This window comes from Antedon bifida, chromosome 4, assembly GCF_963402885.1.
Source record: "Antedon bifida chromosome 4, ecAntBifi1.1, whole genome shotgun sequence".
NCBI lineage: Eukaryota > Metazoa > Echinodermata > Crinoidea > Comatulida > Antedonidae > Antedon > Antedon bifida.
Window position 1 is genome coordinate 3,474,624 of NC_136229.1, and position 16,324 is coordinate 3,490,947.

Genomic DNA, 16,324 nt, shown 5'->3' on the forward strand with positions numbered 1-16,324 from the left:
ATCTCAACAAACAATGAGGCAATAGTATGTGCAAGATAGAGAGCTGGAGGCCTATTACTGCATACTAAATTTAATGGTCTCTGATAGTATTATAAAGGATTTAATTCTTATGTGTATGTACCTAGCTAGCCTAGCTAACTATTTCAGCTTCCAGCTAGCTACATGTACTACAGTACTAGCTACTTTTCCCCTACAGTATATTCCCTGCGTATATTGATAGATTACAGTTCCAATACACAAAACAACAGCAAAACATGTAAAAAAATGAATGTAAAAGATACCGCTACATTACATTACACTTTAATTCTTAAAAAATAAAATGAAATCCATATTGAAAATGCTAAGTACCGATAAATATACGGTAAATCTTACGAATTAACAAACTAGTCAATAAGCTGTGATACAGCGTTGAAGTACCATATTGTAAAATTAGAAAGTCGAGAAATTCTCTTCACAATTTTGACAAATAGACTTACTTACAATGAGCTGAAGTTAATCCACTTAATTTATATTCCACGTAAAATCCCGTATAAAATCCAATTAAAGAAGGCAGAAATATCCAAATTGATGTTTGATTATTTACAACAAACAAAGTCTTTTTAAAAATCTACTCCCTGATCGTCAGGAAGTTCAGTAAAGACTTGTCATGACAAACTGAACGACTCAAATGATCTGAAAAAGCTACTATCTATTGTGAGCAATAAATTGGCCTTCAGAATTCATCCAAGTGTATAAATGATAATACTACAGTTCCAGCGTTTGTATTGTTGTGGTTTCAGATACAGTATTTTAAAAGTACAAAACCTGGCATGCATTACAATAAGTTTTTACAATATAACAATGAAAATATAGAAGAGGATTTGTAGAAATTAAATCAGTCTCGTTTGTCTTCCAAATTGCGGAGCTTGTGGACCGGAAATAAATTTATGAAAACAATGAAATAATTAGTGAAAAAGCACTAATTTCAATAAAAGACGGTATTCCTTTAATTAAACTGACCCAATTTAATTAAAGTTAGTGATTATCAAATGAGTTTAAGTTTTTTTAAATGTCTGCTGCTGCAGTACAGTATTGAAATATTTTGGGTACCAACCATATGCCTACCAGTTTTTATTTAGTGCCCAAATATGGTAGTGATATTCCCAAATGTGGTAGTGATATGACGTCATCATGTCCATATAAAGGCACATCATATTTTGTGTCACATAAAGTTTGATAGTGTAGACAAGTATTAAGTAAAGTTTCAAGGACATGTTCATTGAACATAAAAATCAAATATTTTATTTCATAAAAATGCTGGAATGTATGTAAAAACACAGTAAATGAGAATACTTTCATTGAGAAATGCCTTTATTAGGACATGTAAATATTAAAGTCATAATTATGAAGCGCTACTTTGCAAAGTCAAAAGCATGATTTAATGGTTGTACTAATGGTTATGGATACAGATGTCTGATTTAGCAGAAATATACATTACTACACTTCAACCATAGACTTTATCATAAATATGCTGTTTTATTAGCATTACACCAAGTGTAGACATGATCATTATCTATTATTACAAAACTGTAGATACAATCATTACAAAAATATACTTAAAATTTAAAATCTCATTATCTGACTACACTTAGTTTGAGATAACATTACAATACATACATATTATATGTATGTCGCAGAATATTTGTAAAACAGGGGTTTTTATGTTCTTCAAGTACCTTCTTCATTATTATAATTATATGGTTATTAAGATCACCGTATTTGTACAGTATAATGCCATGAACGAGTACAGTATAATCCCATGCTCAAGTTCTATCCCATCCCCTAATATGAGTGAACACTTTGACCCCATTTACACTTACATACAGTATTGCCTGCTTAGAGGTTAAATATAAGATTTGACGACCCCTTGGGAATGATATTTTGTTGGAGGGAATATATTTCCCTCAGCGCGATTGGGTCCTGGGCTGCTCCAGTATTGCACATACATGATACAAGTGCCTACAGTCGTATTAATGAGTGCAAAATTGTAGTTGGGTGTTGAACCCACCCATGCCCACCTCATTTTAATCTCTGGTAATATAATTACAAATATAATCTCCTTTAAGATGCCTCAAAATCATATTAAATACACATTCCATAGTAGGTCAAATTTTATTTGCATAGTTTAATAATTCTTTATAGTACCTATGGTAGGTAGTGTAGATTTGAAAGAAAACGAGAAATCCAGGTTTACAAAAATGTACATTGTTCCACAGAACAGGAACTAGGTGCCTCGTATAGAGATGGCCCAATACTGGTTTGATATGAGTTTTGATTGCTTTCAGAAAAGAGATCTGATTAAAATTGGAAACTTTCATTTGCAGTACAGGAATATTTTAACCAACTAGAATTACCCAATTCCCAGTTTTATATTGTATCTCCACATACGACAATGTTTGCCCAGTATCATAAGAAAATTCCATAATACAGCATCACATGTGGTGCCTGTATCATGGAAGGTCTATTAAATAGTATGTTAAAACTATGATACTGGAGAAATCTAAATACAGTATCAGGTGCTAGAAGACAGGTGATCACACTGATCTGCATACTGTACTGTATGTCGTCAAATTAGGTTGGTTCTATCCTTCATCAGTTACCGAACTCTCTATACTTTAGTGTAAGTCTATTGTTTGAATATCAAACAAAGCTTAGCTATCTATACCGCTACTTAAAAATCTTTATATTGCTATTACATCTGAATTTATATCTTTTAATTCCTCTTTATCTTTTATTCCATTTTATTTGGGATCAATTTTAATGCAAGGTATCCATGTCCATCTGCGACCCTCATTACTTTACATACAGTTCACTTCCTTAAACATTATCATCCCCTGGGTCTGTCTTGGTATGTTCCATTTCATTAGGCAACCTTGTAACAGTGGCATATGTTTAGTAATGGTTGCTTTAATAATTTGAAAGGTTAAAACTGAACCTAGTTTACATAGACCTAACATTAATATTGTACAGAATAACATAGTTGTATAATATCTTATAATATCTTTGTACAGTAGGCCTATTTTGGAAAGTTGTGGTTGATCTACACTTTAAAATAGGGAGAGGGATAAGCTAAATGAAGAGGGATAAGCTGAAAGGACAGGTATAAGCTGAATGAAGAGGGATAAGCTGAAGGGACAGGTATAAGCTGAATGAAGAGGGATAAGCTGAAGGAAGATGGATGAGCTAAAGGGAGAGAGGAAGGACGAGGTGATGGGTGGGATTAGAAATACTAAATTAAAATACTATACTAACACTAAAACTGAATTATTCAAGATATTTGTTTACTATGTGTGTACATCGGTATTTTCTGTGAAATTGCTGCAGCATTATTTAATTAGCTAGTGTAGAGTATAATGTATCCAATACCATGTGGGTGTGGTAATGCAATAACACCCCCAGTAAAAGTTAGTATACAACTGTACAACAGGTAAATAATTGACAAGACTTATGTCAAAGGTTAACCGACTTATAAGCCTGTTAGAAATGTATCACATTCTTGCCTATCCAGTACTACTGTACATTTCCAATCCTTAAACCTATTAAATTAGAAATATCTTGCAAACTTTCATATTTATTGATGTAACCTTGTAAACTATAATCATACTTTTATCCGTCCACCGATGCATTCAGCTATAAACTTTTTGAATGTATAAAAACATTATAACAGTAACTTTTGTTCTATTTTCCCTAATGACGGATTTAGGCATGAACGCTTCAGTGACTTTATGAATGTTAAAGCAGTCAGGTTTGACCTTTCTTCATTTTTCTCAAATTTTAATAGTCTCCAGGTCACAAAAGAAGATTATTTTAGCTGGTAGAGAACGTCCGAAGGAAAATAATATATCAGTATTATATAGAGTTGCCCAAACAAAAAGAGACCATTCTGCCCAGTGTTTTTCCTTTCAGCAATAATTAATACTGTAATAATAGTGATGTTTTAAACGGTTGCAAAATGTTGACCCAACTTTATTAAGTCAAACTCCCTGACTATTCCGCTTGATATCCACTTATAGAGACCTGTTCCTATTAGCAGTTTCTTTCCTAAGAAATGTACTGCATAGTAGGTATGATGGAACAATTCTCACTTTTACATAAATCTATCATTTACTAAATCTACTAAACATTAGTTTACTACGTCCCATCTATCCATGATATATGCGATTAAAGGTTATGGAGAAAAACCTAAAATGTATAATTAACGACCAGTCTCATCCTCTTTTTAACTTTATAAATTTCAGTAGATCCGGAAGGATGATTCCTTCAATTAAGAAGACTGAGCGTCATAATAAATCATTTCTTCCGTGTGCAATCAGGCAATACAACAAGCAATTTAAAAGATATTTTGTGCAGTGATGTTTATGTGCAGTGATTTCCCGATTGATTGTAAAATCAAAACAGTACTGGGTATGATCAACTAACGTACCTGCGCTTAATAGAATATCCATTCACTGCAGAAGTATAGATGAAGAAAGCCTAATCGTATTGTAACTGTAGAATGGTCCCAAGACATGGCTATACTTTAGTAGATAGAAGATTGAAATGTTTGTTCAGGATTTGAGCCTATGTCCCTGGGATTCTTATGCAAACACGTTAATCACCAAGTTACATTGCCATTATTTAACCACAACTTTGACAATCATGACTTCTTGCAAAAGTCAGCAAAAAATAACATTAAAATGATCACATGTTGCAGGATATCAACTTAATGTGGCATGAAGCATTTTGACTGAAGCAACTGGAATGTAATAATATCAGGTACCTTGAAAAAGTATGACACGGCCAAAATTTGAAATGGGCCAACTTTTTGGGGAAAACAATTATATTTATATAATGTACAAATCATTGTACACTTCTACCACATTTCAACCATCAGGCCTCTCTTTTTCAGCAATTTAACAAAATTATTTTTCAATTACTTCAGTAACATTTTGTTATTAAAAGACAACATCAACATGAAATCAATCTTTCTTGGTTGTGTAGTTGTACTGCAGTAACTGCAGCACAATATTGATTGTTACTGTAAGCTCTGTCTACACTATCAAACTTTACAGTATGTGACAAAAAAATGTGATGTGCCCTTGCAGTATATGGAATCGATGATGTCATATCAGTACCATATTTGAGCATATCAGTACCATATTTGAGCATATCAATACCATATTTGGGTATATATCACTACCATACCATATTTGGGCACATCACACTTTTTTTGTCAAACTTTTTTGATAGTGTAGACTGAGCTTTAGTATAGGCCATTTTCTTTACCATAACGCACCCCAAAAACATTGAGCAGACAACAGCCTTTCATGTGATTAACATCAAGTTACATCATTCATGTGTTTCCTTTACCAATGGAAAAGAATCATATTTTCCTTAATAACATACTGACCATGAACTTAAAATATCAAGTGGTATATAGATAGCTCTGACTCATTCAGTTTCCCTAATCAAAACCAAAAGATACATATAAAAGAGTCTGTTTAAAAAACATCAATATGGTCTTGTCACCATCTGTTTACATTTTTTTTGTATCAGTTTTCATATTTTTAAGACATCAAAGTACTGTTGTACTGTAAGCGTGGCCGAGCGGTCTAAGACGCTGGTTTTAGGCACCAGTCATTTCGATGGCGTGGGTTAGAATCCCACCGCTGCCAATATTCATTTACCGGTTCACTAGGCCTACATAACGTACAAATGATATAATGTTAAAATTCATGAGAAATACCGAAACCATTTTTCTAACTAAATGTGACAACATTCAAGTTAGCGTGGCCGAGCAGTCTAAGGCGCTGATTTAAGGCTCCATAAACCTTATCATTTTTGCGTCGCTTCTTTAGACCATTATATTCAAGAGGACGGAAGCATTAGGAAACAGTTACCGTGCTGTAGCTTATAGTTTACTACAGCAGAAAAATGGAAATTTGTAGACTCAGGCATACGCACACCACCCAAAGCACGTCTGGGAGATGAGAGTCTATGAAAACATCTGCTAATCGTGAGATTTTCCGTTGAACGGCCCATGCACATTACACAAAATAATGACATAACCAAATAGAGCTTTTTTTTTTTACTATATTTTACGCTAAGTACTGTACACAAAATGAAACTGATTGTAATAAACAAAAATGATAATAATTCACTGTTTCTTATTGTTCAACAGAATATCAATAAAAACATTATTTAATGAAGGAAGAACATTAATTAAAACTCAATGAGTCGAGCGGCGTTTTTTGTAAGTAATAATATTTCTTGTTTATCAGTTTTTCTATTGAAAAAAACAAAGTATGAACTGTATCCACATTAAGAGAAATCATTTTTATATTTCTATCTTCAAAATTCAAAATATAATTTGAAAGCTCTTGAAACATGACAGGTGTCACCACATTGGTATTACCACCGGCCAAGGATGAATTTCTGATAAACTTGAAGACCCTATTAACAACATTTACTATTTAATGTATAATAGGAATCATACAAAATAACAAGTGGGTGGTTTTAGGAATGCTTTACACTTTCAAGGTGTGTTTTAGCTGAAGGCAACAAGAATAAACAAGAAATATTTCTTACAAAAAGTGCTGCTCATCTCACGATAACTACCGTTTACTTGCATCTCGATATTTAATTCAATTCAATCCAAATTCTTTATTCATCCTGCGTGGGGCAATTTCATCTACAGTATCAGCAAATGTTTTCTAAACTCTCTTTTCCAGACGTGCTTGGGGTGTGGACATGCCCAGTCCGAGTTCCCAAATACCCATTTTTTAGCTGTAATAAACTATAAGCTACTACATAACTGTTTCCTAATGCTTCTGTTCACTTGAATATAACCTGCCTAAAAGAGTGGCGCGAAAATCAGATTTTGAGCAGGTTGAAATCTGTCCCATTTCTACTTCTATTTGTGAATGTTAAAATATGATGAAACTTATCAGTGACATTGGTTAATAATGTAATCAACTTGTGGAAGAAATTACAGTAATGGTGAGAATTGTTAATTCAGATCTATAATGGCATTATGAATAAACATATAAGAGGTACAGCAAAGCACTTTTTAACATTCTAACAATCCACCAGTGACCATTTTCAGTTCAAAGGTTATTAAGATAGAGCGCCTTGAGCACTTTCAGTGGATATGTGCACTATATAAATTATTATAGTCTTGAGTAGGAAAAATAGTTTTGTACTGCATTTTATACCATTTTATGATAGTAATAATGTAGTTCTACTGTATACGCTACATTGGTGAAAGTTTTCCTGTTCACATAAACAAACATATACAATACTCGAAAGAGGAATGTCACAAAGACATGGAAAAGCAGCAGTAACTAAATAGCAAAAGACAAGTTGTGTTTGTAATAGATTAGTGGTACAGTGTATCAATAAGTACACTTTAAAATATAAAAAGGAAATTTCAGTTTAAAAAAACTAGATTCAATTGATCTGTAGGGAAAACTTCAGAATAAAAATGATCCAATATTTGTGACTTAATCCAACACATGATTATGCAAAAATCTTCATTGACACTTCAGGAATCGAAGGGATTGCGTCAATAATTTCTATCATGCATAATGGAATTCTGTACATTTAGGATCAAATGAATCAGATGCATCGACAATTTAATGGTGCTTTTAATAATGTACCTTTAAAGGCACAGCAGCTCTTCTAAAGCCCCGTCTACACTATCAAACTTTATGTGACAAAAAAATGTGATGATGATGATGTTATACTACTACCATACTTGGGTATATCACTACCATATTTGGGCACATCACACTTTTTTGTCACATAAAGTTTCATAATGTAGACAAAGCTTAAATCTGAATACTAAACTAAAAAGAGAAAATCTATGTACCTACTCTTTTTTAGTCGGTTAAGTAGAGACACAGTGAGTGCATCTTTAATTGGGATTAAAAGTTTGAAGTATTTTGTTTTAAATGAAAATAAATTGTGAAACTGTGTAATTAATTAAACAGCCTCTGTCTTCAACCTGCGTATTAAATCAAGTGATATTACGTCAACACATTTCAAACTACTAATTTATGTCGCTAGCATTTGAAAACAAACAACAAGACAGGCTTGGAATTTCTTTGAACGCTGCAAGCATACGTTAGATAGTAAATTCATCACTTACTGTACATACGGCAAAGTTTTGAAAAAAACTAAATTGACATTTCTCCACTGAATGATGAACTGGCTTTCTCAACAACTACTTACTTGAGCTATGTTTACGCATTCTTTTCTCTATCGCAGCTAAATTGCAGCCTATCAACAGAGTTACATAGTTTGTTCTGCGTTCAAACACAAAAATACACCAGTCAAACATCCGATATAACCGAAATACTTATCGAATGTTACATTCTGAATCAGAGTTAGAATATTATTCAATAGATAATGTGGTTAATGACAGACTGAGAGAGGTATAATAAGAGTTAACTGATCATAAGAGGACTAAATATAGGATGTAATATAGGATATGATTCGGATCCAGCTTATACTTTCATAGAATGAAGTTTGTGTGTGAACTCAGCTTAATAACATACACCAGCAACAAAGTTAACTCTAGTGTGTGTGAACCCAGCTTAATAACATACACCAGCAACAAAGTTAACTCTAGTGTGTGTGAACCCAGCTTAATAAAATACACCAGCAACGAAGTTAACTCTATTGTGTGCGAACCCAGTTGTCATAGAAATGATTTTTAGAAGCTGCCTTGGTTAGTGGTTAACATAGTTTCCTTTACAATTCTTGGGCCCTGGATTATATTCTGTCTTTGATATTTCACAACAGATTTACAGTACATTGAAAGCCATCCTATGCATTTTAAAAAGGCCAGGCACGCACCTTTAGAAATAATCTACTTGTAACTACTGTATCATCATCTGTGTTGTGATGCCTAAACTTTCACAAAAATCTGAAATAACTTAATACATGTTAATAGATGCCAGACTACTTTGCCTATCTTACCCACCTTAAACTTCCAGATCCATCAGCACCTGCTTAACAAGTAGCAATATTGCAGTGCTTCTTGACCTCAGGTCAACTTCTTAATGCACACTGATTTCACACCATTACCGTACCATAATTTTGGAATTTTTCTCACTATGCTCTACTATTTCTTTTCAGTAGCCTCATTATAGTAACTTTACTTCTGTAGGTGCAACACTATAGAGATTTCCTTTTTAGACTGTAAAGTACTCTGCAGTGTAAGTGAACTTTCTGTAGCAAAGTTATAGAAATAGTAGAGTAATATGGAGTGTAGTGAACTTTTACTGTAATAATAATAATAATAATAATAAGCTTTATTTAATCACGGATACTTAACTCAACTAAAAGTTGTTTTTCAGTAAGACCGTGCTCAAAGGAAAACACCAACAAAAATAAATGTAAAAAGCAAATATCAAATCAAGTAATAAAACAATTACAGAAGCAAAAAAACAAAAGCAGATAATAAAACAATTACAACAAAATAAAACAAGGATACACTTACTAACTATAAAATTAAATAATACACTACATTTAAATAAAGCTACATGAAATTAGCAGTTAACAGTTTCTTAAAAAGAGAGACAGAGTTCACATTTTTAATATCTTCATGTAGCTCATTCCAAACCTTGGCACCTCTATATGATAAGCTACGTTTTTTGTAGTTTGTGTTTGGTTTTGGTACAATTAAATTTGGCTTAGTTCTAATATCATAGTAATTGTTTTTGATATTGAACTTATTTAATAAATATGGAGGTGCAAGGTTATTCATAATCTTAAACATAACAATAGCTTCATTTATATATAATCTTTCATCTAAGTTCATCCAATTTAGACTTTGTAGAGCTTGAGTACTAGAGTCGGTTTGAGATTTGTTTGTAATAACTTTTGCTGCGCGATTTTGAAGAACTTGTAGTGTTTTACTTTGAGTTATATTTGAACATCCCCAAACAACATGGCAATACTCAAGATGAGGAGCCATAAGTGATTTGTATAGTTAGGTGATCATTTAGAATAAAATGATCACCTATTGTTATTGTATAAAATCTTTATTATTATTTTTTTTTTTATTATTTTTTTTCTTTTTATTGTTTCTGTACACTATTTTGTGTAACAATTATCTCAAAAAGTTTAATGTCAATGATTACAAAAATTTCAGAATATCTTTCAAATAATACAACTTAATCCTAATAAGCTTTCCAGCGTGATCACTCATCCGTGACGACATTTATACGCCATTTTGCGAAATCACATTATCAATCATATCTCCATAATTCATTATCACATATTAATGAAATTCACTACACGTAAACTTCAGATCAAGGGTAAAAATATTAGCAAATAAAAACGCACGCGCACGTAGGTTCATGCGCGTGATATCGCGCGTTAAAAATTTAAAAAGCTCAAAATTAAGTTTTGATCAATTTAGAGCATGAATTAGGCCATTTGCGTGTTTCAAAAAATTACTGCGCAAAAATGCGTTTTTGCGCGCGCGATACTTAAAAAGCGTAAAAAATATGAATTTTTTTTACAAATCTCATTCTACTCACCATCCTTAGTACATTCACCAAATTTGAGTCAGTTCCGACTTAAAATAACGCTATACGAGCACGTTAAAAATGACAAAATGCGCACATTTATTTTACAAAAGTTCTGAAAATGGTGAAAAATAGGTCTTTTTTAAAATGAAAATAATTCTTCAGAATGCAAGATGACCCCCGATTTTTTTAACTTATTCTGGAAGCCATTGAGTTGTAGATATGAATTCATGTACACATTTTACGTACAAAATGTTTTGACGTCATCAAATGGCCACTTGAATTTAAAAATTAGGATTTGTTATCTTTTTGTGTAGATTATCACATTCAACAGAGCGCATCTCGGTTATGTGTGCTCGAATTTCGCACAACTTTCAGTATGTGCTTGCTTAATTAATTATCTTTATCATGAGTTGACACTATCTTCATTTTAATGACGTCATCACGCGTAAAAACTTGAATAACGTAGGCCGTGTAATTTCACCTTCGCAGTAAATTTGAATATCTTACAGCTCTTCAGAATTGAAGGTTACCTTGATGATTATAATTTATTATGAAAGCTGCTGAAATGTAGATATTAATTCATATAAAAATTAAGCCTATGTGACGTTAACATATGGCCAGTTGAAGTGAAAAAGTAGTTTTTTCATATTTTTCGTCAAAGTTATACACAATTCAAAGAGCGCGCACAGCGCTTCTACGTGCCAAATTTTTTTCCAAATCTTATATTTTTTTGCTCAATTAATTATCTTTCGAAATTGTCATCTTAAAGTTTAGTTTGATAACGTCATCATGCCAAAAAATTAGAACATGTGTGTCCCGTAATTTCACCTATGCTACACTGTATATAGATATACAGTATATACTGTACATATTGTATATGGCATATAGGCACAACTCAGCACTATAAGCATATAATAGGATGGCATACATCAACATTTTACGATGGTATGTTAACATACGTGCATGTTTAAAAAAAATTAATTTCAGTAAAATGATAAAAATGATCACCTATAATTCGTCAAAGTGACGAATTAAATTCTAGTTTGCATTGAATTTCTTTTGGAAATATATTATTAGTCTTTTTTAAGTAGTACAAGCTCTGCAAAACCTTAGATTTAACATTAACTGTAGCAAAGAAATAGTACAGATACAGTAGTAGACATACTGCAAGAAAAACTTGCTAATCCTAAAATGCTAAAATAATTTAACAGTAAAATATAAAATACTTACCTAAGTAACTAAGTAACATACTCCTACTCATTCCCTACAGTACTAAACTTTAAAAAGTAAAAAAAAAAAAGAAGTAATTCCTAGAACACCAAGCCCTCATTGGTTTCTGCTCTTCCTATCAGATTTCACCTTCCCAGCCTTCATTGACCCCTAAATTGACCCTTCTTGTGACATTTCAATTGCATTCTTACAGGGGATATCAATAGTTACTACCTCTTTCAGTATACTGTATTAATTTTTAACTTTTTATTGATGTTTTGTAGGCACACAGTTCACAATTATCCTATCACATGATCATTAAAATGGCACCTCTGTGGTAAATACCCAAACAGGTTGTGAGGTCCCTACTGTATTATGCAGAAACCAACCCTGAGCCTCGAATGTTGGAAGGCAAATTAGGGTCTTTAAACCAAGGGCCTCAGGCCTCTGTGTTACATTAAAGTGGAGCTACACTCAGACTTTCTCAGCTTATATTATGTTTAAGTATGTTTAATTGAAAGTGATTACATACAAAAAACAGGAAAGATATGGCAATATTTTCCAAAAACTAATTTCTAAAAAATCGGTCAGAAAATAGTGTTTTTTACTACATTACACTTTTTCAGGAACTTAGGGGTTATTAGTTTACAATACGTCGCAAAACGCGTTACACTTAGCGACTGACGCGTTTTAGTCGCCGGTGAACGCGTTGGTGAAATGTCTCCCCTTTGGTAAATTGTGTGTTGGAAAATGGCGAATCAATTTTATACCACCAGGGAGTTGTAAAATAATTTTTACAACTCCCTGTTTATACACACAATTAATACGATTTGTTTAGGCCCAAGTAATATTTCCGATAAAAATTTACATGTAACATCATGATTTGCACTGCACAATAACAGCATAATAATCTTAATCAAATTGCTTATTAATTTTAAGCTAGGCCTAGCTAAATCGTCTGCTCAGCCTAGCTAGCTAGGCTTGAATTCATGTCTAGGTAGGACTGTAGTCATGGGTTCGAAAATGCTTGGTCGTTTCGTCCCATTTATCGTTCCTGGGTTTTCTCGCACATTAAGAATTGTAAAACACAAAATTCTCTACAAAACAAGACTGGTATTGCTCAGAATAGTAAAGAATAGTAACAGATGTGGAAGCTTATGTCTGACTGAAAAGCAACTATTCAGGCACCCTATCATGGCCCATTGGTAGGCCGAGATTGGGTGCCATAACAAACTTCACTGCTGTAAGGCTATCAGGCAGCCAGCTAGAGGCCAAGCAGCATCGTTACATACCTAGACTCTAGTAGGCCTAGGCCTAGCTTTATTGAATATATAGCCACGTCTTTCTCAAATCTCGTTAAATTTGACATTTTAGTAATAATCTCATAATCACTTATTACACTGTGAAACATGATAGGGTCACATCCAGAATGTTTTAATATACTTTTCGCCCGTCAAAAATAACATCGCGACAATAACAGATCGCCAGCTGCAGTGTGAAAAATGTCGTGAGAATATGTCACGTGATCATACTCCCTAGCAAAGTAAAAAACCCAATTGGACCCAACGGGGGAAAGTGTCTATTTACGCGAAATTGCACAATGTATACGCAATAACAATACCAGAAATAAAAAGATCTGGAAAAATTACATATAAAAACATTTTACATTTTTTTTTTAGTGAAGAAATTAATTTTTTAGGAATATTCAAATATACCCCCCTTTTGCATGTAAAAGAATAGGAAATTACAAGGTATCCCCCCAAAACGCAAAAAGGCGTGATTTTCAAGAAAATCATACTCATTGAAAAAAATTTCAAAAAAATATGAAGTATGAGGGATGATATTTTTAAAGAATAGTTGAAATGTATGAAAAATAGCAATTTTCTGGGTGGAGCTCCACTTTAACACTGGTAAAAAGTGTAAATTTCTGACCCTGTTATCACCTACAGTAATAAAGACCATGATAGTGATACTCACCCTAGGAGCAGCTTAGCAGTGTTAGTTACTGTATTGCATACAGTACTGTAGGCTATCCACCAAGAAGCAAAATCAATGAACTCCTCAGAAAGGCAAAGACATAAAACTACGATTCTGAAACTATGATGATTCTGAAACTACGTTTTCTATGATTCTAATGTAAATCAATTTCATTTTAAAACAATACAAAACTGATCACGTGACCTCATAAACATTTTATAAATTTACCTCACTATTCTATCGAAAGTCGTTTTACTTGTACAATCAAAGTTTTGATATTTATTTTTATAATTTCCTGTCATCAATATTCTATGAAAATAAAACCACCAATATCGGAGTAGACTAACCAACAGAAGAGACACATCCACTAAGGAAATGAGTAAGAACGTTAAAACCCAATCAAAACGAGACAAATAAAAGGGAATTCTACACTGTAATAATAACTTAAATCTGGATTGTATTGGTAGTAGTTGAACCTAGTAATGCTACAGAACATGGTGTAATATACTGTGGCAGCAATTAGGGGATTCAGAACATTGACATAAGAGGTACAGGGGGATAGTCTATTTACAAAAACTATTTAACATCATTTATTTATATAATCATACTGTATATGCAAATATCTGAAATTGAAAAAGCGGGACATGGTCAATTTGGGAGGGCACTTATTATCGAGACAAGGCAAAGAGCGCAGTGACAAGTTGTGGTGATTATGTGAGACGAATACTCCTACCGTATTACAAATAATATACTGTATGTCCTCCTATAAGTCTTTCTAAATCTACGATAATATGTAACTTTCCTCACCTATCCTTAACTTGTTGTTTGATACACCACTATTTCCACCCATTTCTTAATAAAGACTAAACAGGCAAAAATAACCTTCCATAAGCCCCAATACTTCAGTTTGGTTGTCTCAATCAAACTCATGTGTGAAATTTGTAAATTTATGGGGGTAGTAATGGAAAATAAAATACCAGAGTGACATCAGCATTGAAGATGTTAAAGATGGTCCCTAACATGACAATAATCCCTAAATTCTCAACTTTTCAATGAGACCAGACACTTAAAATATTAAACATTTTTTGGTATTAAGAACAGTTGTTTTTTAGATAATTCCATAAACATTTTATGACAATTTTCTTTACTTCAGGTACAGTAGTATTGTGCAGTAATTGTATTTTCTAAAAATCAGAAGATAACATTCATTTGGTCACAATATCATTATAAATGTACTGTACATTTGAATGTTCATTCTTTGATTAATTTCAGAACAGAAAACTGAATAGATTGACCTTGTTTCAATGTTAAGAATATAAATATTATATTAATATCAAAACATATTGAATCTGAGTCGAAAAAAAGGTGGAGTTTAGAAAACTACAATGCAAAAGACAACATTAGGTTTAAACTGTAAATTTAGCAACTTCATTTTAAGCCCTGCTCCTTCCCCTATTTCTAAATCCTTGGGATCCGTCACGGAGACATTTTGTACAGTACAGCAGACAAGAACTGACTTCATTAAAATATTCTACATCCATCCATACATTAAATTCTAGAATTAAAAGTGTTATTTTAATTACTGATGACTAATCCACATAGAAGATCCATCAATCAAAACATTATTCCACTGATACTTTAACGGCCAATCCAATTACTAAAACAATTTATTATAGACATGAAAGAATCTCTACAGACACTATCATTTAGCCACCACATGTAATTAACCTACAAAAACGTAGCCTTATTGTAATTCCGCATTTATACTTGATAGTAGTAATAGTATAGTATCAACTGTACAGTTTACAGTATTAAGTATATGGCCTTAGAGATTTTAGTACAATTCCGCATTTATTAACTATCATTCTTGATAAATAAATGGGTAACTTTAAATGGGAAGTTGAGACAAAACCGTAATAATTCTGTCTAAACAATTGTATTTAATACACTAGTTTGAATGAATACAGGATTGAATCAAATTTGTAGAAATAGGGGTAATGATAAGACCAAGTATGGACAACTTCTGGGTCAGAAAAACGCATATTTTTTTCTCGAAAGGCATGGCGCCAAATCTTCCATGAAAACTTCAGTTCCTAGATACAGGACTACTAGATACTACTACTGATAATGGATTCTACCATTGTTAGAATAGAGTAGATTAGTTCTAGTGTCCTGATACTAATGTAGTCCACCCCACAACACAATAACATTTTAATAAATTATTAGTACAGTAGTCCATACAGCAGTACAGTAGGTAGTTTTTCTTTGGGTGGTTTTCGTTCTGGGCCGGGTGGTTTAATGTACCCTTGACTGTAGAGTGTTAGGCCTATAGTAGTATCATACAAAATAAACAAACTAAATTACATTAAAAACCTCACCTGATTCCATGATTACTGTAATCAGACAGTTTCTTAGCAAATGTGTACCTCCCTAAATCCTGTACTACAGTACTGTACTAGTAGTGTAAGTATGCACTTGAAATTTATATGAATGTACTGTAGAGTTTTACTGTAAACCATCAAACATGTCTATGTACTGCCGTGCTGTATAAGGTATATAGTTCAACCACTTAGCCAGGG

General features: G+C 32.7%; 1 protein-coding gene across 5 annotated transcripts in view; it reads right to left on the minus strand.

Moving 5' to 3' along the window:
• The window catches only part of LOC144840743 (rho GTPase-activating protein 23-like), a 73,015-nt gene that overhangs the window by 44,740 nt on the left and 11,951 nt on the right, over positions 1-16,324 (minus strand). Inside the window, exon 1 of one of the 5 annotated variants that reach the window (XM_078696736.1) lies at positions 481-526. The exons of the other annotated variants lie outside the window; for them this stretch is intronic. The gene's annotated coding sequence lies outside the window, so the exon portion shown is untranslated. Of the gene's footprint in view, positions 1-480; positions 527-16,324 lie in introns of those variants that run through there. 5 annotated transcript variants of the gene reach the window in all.